We start from the raw sequence: 6,006 nt of genomic DNA on the forward strand, positions 1-6,006 counted from the left end.
GACGCGGGCAAGGCAGGCACGCATCCGCTGGAGTCCCATTACCGGCCCCCGGGCGGCAGCTATGAGCCCAAGAAAGGTAGGCTGCTGGGGCCACGGGTCCTCTGGGAGGGACAGCCAGCAGGGCCCGGATAGTCAGCACTCCCAAGGGACCGGGGAAGGGGCTGGGAGACCTGTGGATGTGCAGGGGGAACCTTTGTCACTTAGAAGAGAAAGGAAAAACACAGAATGCACCACACTTAGACTAAAAGTTAGGAGAAGTGAAGGGGGGCGGGGGTAATGACTCCAAAAAGAGGTGGGAAGGGCCAAGTGATCCATAATGAGACCCATCTCATTATTATTTACTATTTATTTATTTATTATGATGGCCAGGGCAGCTAGTTTTAGTTTGTCAAGCACAGACTGTCACGAAATTCGAATTGTAGTTTGTCTCCCCGCCACTGAGCTTCGGCTTTGGTGTGTTCTGTTGTTAATAGTCTCTCCTTCTGCCTTTGGCTGGAAGGAAGCAAAATGTTCCAGTTATTCCCAGAGGCCTTAGTTCTTCAAAATAGAAAACCGGAGCCTTATTCCTTCCTCTCCCTTTCTCTATATTGCCTCTGTTGCTCATAATTCAGACTTGAGCTGATAAGACCTGTAAAAGGAGCTCAAGGGGGTAAAAAAAAATGAGAACTCAGAAATGTGACCAAAATCTGCCTCTGACACAGTGGTGGTGGACACTCAGGTTCCTCTTACTGTTGGCCCCATACAGGGAGCAGGCTTCCTGGGTGTGCGGGCTGGTGGCTGTGCTGCTGTCTGGGAGATAGATGGCTAAGGGGTTGGTTCTGACTAACTGCCCCCTCCCCTGACAGATGCCAGTGAGGGCTGCACCGTGGTTGGTGGGGGCATCCAGTCCTACCTATAGAAGGGCCGTGTGTACAGCAATACAAGTAAGTGGGCCCCCTGGTGTTTCTGCCCACCCTGGGGGAGCCTCCCTGCACCAATTGCTCTGAAAACTTGCTTAATGTCTATTTCTTGCTTCTTGTCATGGGGTCTGAAGACAGCATTGCAATCTTCGTGGTCTTTTTTTCCTTTAAGTGGGAGAGGAGTTGTTCTCTTTTATAGTGTCCCTCTTTTTTTGCTCAAGTTCTGCTTTGAAGAATCTCTCTCTCTCTCTCTCTCTCTCTCTCTCTTATTTCTCAATCTGGGAATTTGTGTGCAATATGGAGTGCTTTTGCTCCACTAGACATGGAATAGACACTTGCTTTGATGAGCTAGTGTTACTGAAACTTGGTATCAGAAACCTTTCTAGATGATGTTTGCATAGTAAGACTGAGAGACAAGAAGCACTCCTCTGTTATCAGGCCCATCCCCCCGAGTCCAGATGGACTCAATAGGACCCTGCAGATCCTCTGGCTCACAGCAGTTTAAAAAAATACCTATTTTACAAATAGGCAAAATTACTTATTTCACTTCTTAAAGGTGGGAAAGAGGCTGAACCCTTTCAGATGACTCCTTTTTATAATGTGATGATGTTGGTGTGAAACTGAAAGATTTGGGATGATTTGGTTTTTTCCTTGGTCCACAGGTAGGTGTCACAATTGCTTTGGAAAAAAAAAAGTCAGCAGGCCATTCTTTTTTCCCAAGTTCATAAATACACAGACGTAAAAAGCCGCGCTCACCCGGACCGCATCTTGTGCCACTGTAAAGGAAGGAGCCGCAGAGCACTGTCAACTCAGACTAACCGAACCGAACAGACTTTTGTTGGATAGACGTGAATTTGTTGGCATAGTATAGCTTCCCCAATGTATGTGTGACTTTTGAAAACAATCTTTTTTCTCAGGATATCTTGAATTGATCACTTCATTGCCACGGTATATATGCTATAGGTGTGATAGGATTTACTGTAAAATTTATTTGTAAAAGATGTACACAGTAGAAATAAAACGTGATTGAAGAACTTGAGTACTTAAAAAGTGGAAACAAATTTGATATTTATTTTTATAATGATATAAAGCTTCTAGTAATTTATGCAAGTTGTATTGCAATGGAATCTAAACTTTTTGTAAATAAATTCTGCCTGGTTTTTATTTGAACATTGCTGGTTATACAATCTTTGTTGGTTGTTTAACAATAATTCTTTACTAATTTATATCTTAAATTGTAAATAAAAACAGACTAGACTACAGCAACATAGTGTTTGGGGCTCCTTTTTCTTAAAAGAGTGCTTTGGGTAGAGAGCCCCAGGGATAGCAGTGACAGCAGTCCCCACCCCAGGTGATCTGACCTCAGGCTTTTTAAAGATAATGTGTAAAATAACCTCCCCTTTCTGCTCATAAAAAAAAAGGCAGATGGAAGAGAAATAAGCAGTAGGGAGATATCTGTGATTTTTAGGTTATTTATATACACATGTATTGCAAGGAAATTAAAATTTTGTGCCCTGAATATGCAAAATACTTGTTAGTGTAAATATTTTTTAAGCTTGGCAAAATAAAATGACCTGACATCCCTGTGCTTTAGGATCCATTTAATATTTATTTATTACCTCCTCAGTAAAGTAAACTGGAAAATTGTGGTAACATGGATAATAAAGAGTTACACCCCACCATAAATTACTGATGGAAATGATTATTTATTTTAAATAACTTTAAAGCCGAAATTATCCAAATTGGCATAGATTATTCAGATTTATTGAATGACTTCTTCACTCTCCTTTTCGTATAACTCACATTAAACACAAGGCGAAAACTGGGAGGAGAGATTTATTTTCCTCTCAGTGGCTCTTACCCTTACCCTGGGGGAAAAGAAAAGCTTAAACACCCTTAGACTATTGCCTCATTATTGTGTTACTCACTATCTAATTATAGGACAAGTCTAGAATTTGTAGGCAAGTAACATATTTCCTTTGATTAGTATCATAAAAGCAGGAAACCTGTCACTTTAATTTTCAGCAAAATTATATGGATATCCATATAATATAATTTCAGAAAAGAAATGAACAATCATTTATTTCCTCTGCAAAGATAAATTGAGTGAATATAACTTACGGTTATAAAACAAGAATAATAGCTCCTCAGATTGCCCTTTAATCAATCATACACTTATTTTTCAAGAGGTTCATCTATTTTATTCCGTGATTAATAATGCTGCAGCATGAGCACATTATTGCATCCCAGCGGGGGACGTCCCGGGTGCTTTTAGCTGCTTTGGAATGGTCAGTTGGGGTTCATTATGGGCTGATATTGAACAATTTATAAAATCTTGTCTAAACATCTGCCAGCTCAGATAGGCCCATGTGTCTGAGGATGGGAAATTGCTGGACCGCTTGATATTGACAAACGGATCTCTCTCCAGTGGCTTTTTGTGCTGTAGAAATTAGTGGCCTCTTGCTGGGGTCTTGTTAGAAAGGGTATTTGAAAGTAATCTTGGGTACTTGAGGCAAAGCTAGGAGGCTGTGAACTGGACTCTGACTGGGCCGTGGGAGGAGCGGTTGTGGTTTGTGGAGGAAAGGAGCAGATTCAGTTTTCGGTTTTCTGTGACTTCTTAGGCATTTTGTTGGCTTTGGATATGTAACCATTTGGAGGTTAGACTTAAAGTGAATATTTGGGGTCCAGAACTCTTTTTCTCTCCTTCCTGCCTCCCCTAGTAATAGATGAGGAGAGGTTTAGAGCTGAGCTCTCTCTCAGGGACAGGAGGGTTGTTCACATGGGCGCCTGGCCACTGGGGCAGTGTGTCTGAGGAAAACAAATGCCCATCTGTGGAAGTTACAGGGAGCTGCTGGGAGCGTCTTTGCTTGTTTTTGTTTGAGACATAAAACCTCATAGAATTTCTGTGAAGATAATGATTCCCCCCCCACCCCCGCCCAGCAGATAGCATTTTTAGATTACAGTATGAAGCTGATAAGTCTGTTGGCTTTTATTAATATTAGCCATCTTTCCTAAATCAGCGGGGAATACAACACACACGGCGGCAATATCTCTGTTTTATGTAATATTCTAAGTTGAGTATTTTGAAGACTTCAGTGAAAAGGATGAAAGTTAACAATATTTAACAAATTAAACGCTGAAAGACCATACAGCCTCATTAAGATGCAGCACTGGAGACACTCCATCTCCTAAAGTGTGGAGAGTGCGAGTAGAAAACCCCAGCAAAAATTGATCTCCGTGCATATGTTCAGAAATTGAAGCCTGGATAAAAGCTGCCTCCCTTTGGAGCAGAAGATTGTGTTACCTGGACATGTGATACATCCCCCCACACAGGCACACACCCCAGACAGACCCCATTCTCAGGGACAACTGCACCTTTCAATTGGTGAAAACTCAAAGCAGCTCAGGAGATTAGCCCTTTGATGTTTATATGCCCAACAAATTATCAGAGATTTCCATAACTTACCCACCCTGCCTCCTGACCTGGATTTCTTCCTGGAGAACTTGATTTTTAAATGTACACTAAGAACATAAAACCTGCAGGTGTTTAGAGGGATCTTTTTAAAGAAATGCCGAGTGATTTATGAGCTCTTTGCCATGCAGATCTTTAGTTAAGATGAAGGGAGGTGGGGGTGAGGAGGTATCTTTCATTGGGGAAGGATTAATGGGGTCTAATTTTATTTTTGCTTTAAAATCTAGTTAATTAAAAATATAGTCGCCAGCCATGTGCAGTTTTGTTCCCGGAGGCGGGCACACGGGGAACCGGGGCCACGCAAGCGGCTGGGTGCTGGCCTGATCACACTCCGGGCTTCGTGGCCCCTCTGCCCTCTGCAGTCCGGGGTTCATTAGAGCTGATTTATCGGAATTCGCGCTTTAATCTCAGGTGGGCCAGGAGGCCCTGCGCTGCCCAGAGCACCGGGAGCGCATGCCCGGCGGCCGCTGCCTCCCGCGCCCATCAAATGTCAACATTTGTTCCCAATAAAAGAGTTATTGTTTCTGCAAAGCTGCCCAGCCACTGCCTTTGAAACTTGAAAAGAACTTCATCCACCTTTGTCTGATGCGAGGCAGGAGGGGAGGGGCGGAGCGGAGGGCGAGGACTGGGGCCTGTCTGCGCTGCCTGGAGTCCAGGGGGCGCCTGCCTGCACCCCCTCGCGGGCCGCTGGAGCTCACGCGGGCTACGCTCTGCACGCGTTGATCAGGTATCTGGGGACTCTGCGCGGTGCAAACCACTGCAAAACAAACAAACAAATTCCCACAAAACACAGGAATGCAGCAGCCGCGCGCAAAACCCGGGTGAGTTTTAGGGTCATTTAAAATTGCACTAAATTATTTATTAAAAAGGCTAAAAGAGTAAAGGGGACCTTTCATGTTTTAATGTTTCGTTATAAATGTGCCCTAAACTTCCACTGCTAGAGTTGAGGTAAACAGACATAAGTTTAAAAACATTCCAAGCCAATTTCTCTTTTCAGAGTCAACCCTTTTCAAATTTAAATACACTGAATTTTTAGCAAGTTCTCCTGAGTAGCAAAGCAATATACAATGATTATCCACCGTGTAGGTTTTCTTTAGTTATCCAGTACATTGAAATCTCAAGGAAAACGTCCTTTTTTTTTTTTTTTACAAATTAAGGATTTAAATAGATCTTTAAATATGTGTTTTTAACTGTTTTACAAAATATAACATTTCAAGCATTTTTAAAATGTGTTAACCCAAGAGGCAATCTTGGGAACAATACACGTTTGTGATACGTGGCTATTATGATTAACACCATTTGAATTTCTACATATCGCAAAGGAGACATGTCCCTTTGATGTGTTTTTCAAACCTTTATGTGACAAATCCCTGCAGATATTTTAAAGGCTTATTATAAGGAGAAGTAATCTATGACAATATAATTTTCCAGTTGCTGAAAATTACTTTCTATTGGCCATAATGAAAGCACAGGCCAGCCCTCCCCTTTGGTTTGGCTGGAACTCTAGGGAAATGGTATCTGATGATATGCACTTGGACTTCAGCCTTTGGTGGGAGAGGGAGAAGAAACCTATAACCCCAGTTTTACCTGCAAACACCCCCTATTTGCATGCTTCACCTGCTACTCCTGCAAAGA

At 42.5% G+C, this 6,006-nt stretch overlaps 1 long non-coding RNA gene across 1 annotated transcript; it reads left to right on the forward strand.

The window, feature by feature from the left end:
- LOC106727997 lies at nt 1-1,593 on the forward strand. The gene is made up of 3 exons (XR_001364225.1): nt 1-76; nt 846-923; nt 1,562-1,593. It is a non-coding gene; the product is annotated as an uncharacterized LOC106727997 (long non-coding RNA).
- Nucleotides 1,594-6,006: the final 4,413 nt, after the last annotated feature.

The sequence above is a fragment of the Myotis brandtii genome, unplaced genomic scaffold (genome assembly GCF_000412655.1).
Source record: "Myotis brandtii unplaced genomic scaffold, ASM41265v1 scaffold115, whole genome shotgun sequence".
NCBI classification, from domain to species: domain Eukaryota; kingdom Metazoa; phylum Chordata; class Mammalia; order Chiroptera; family Vespertilionidae; genus Myotis; species Myotis brandtii.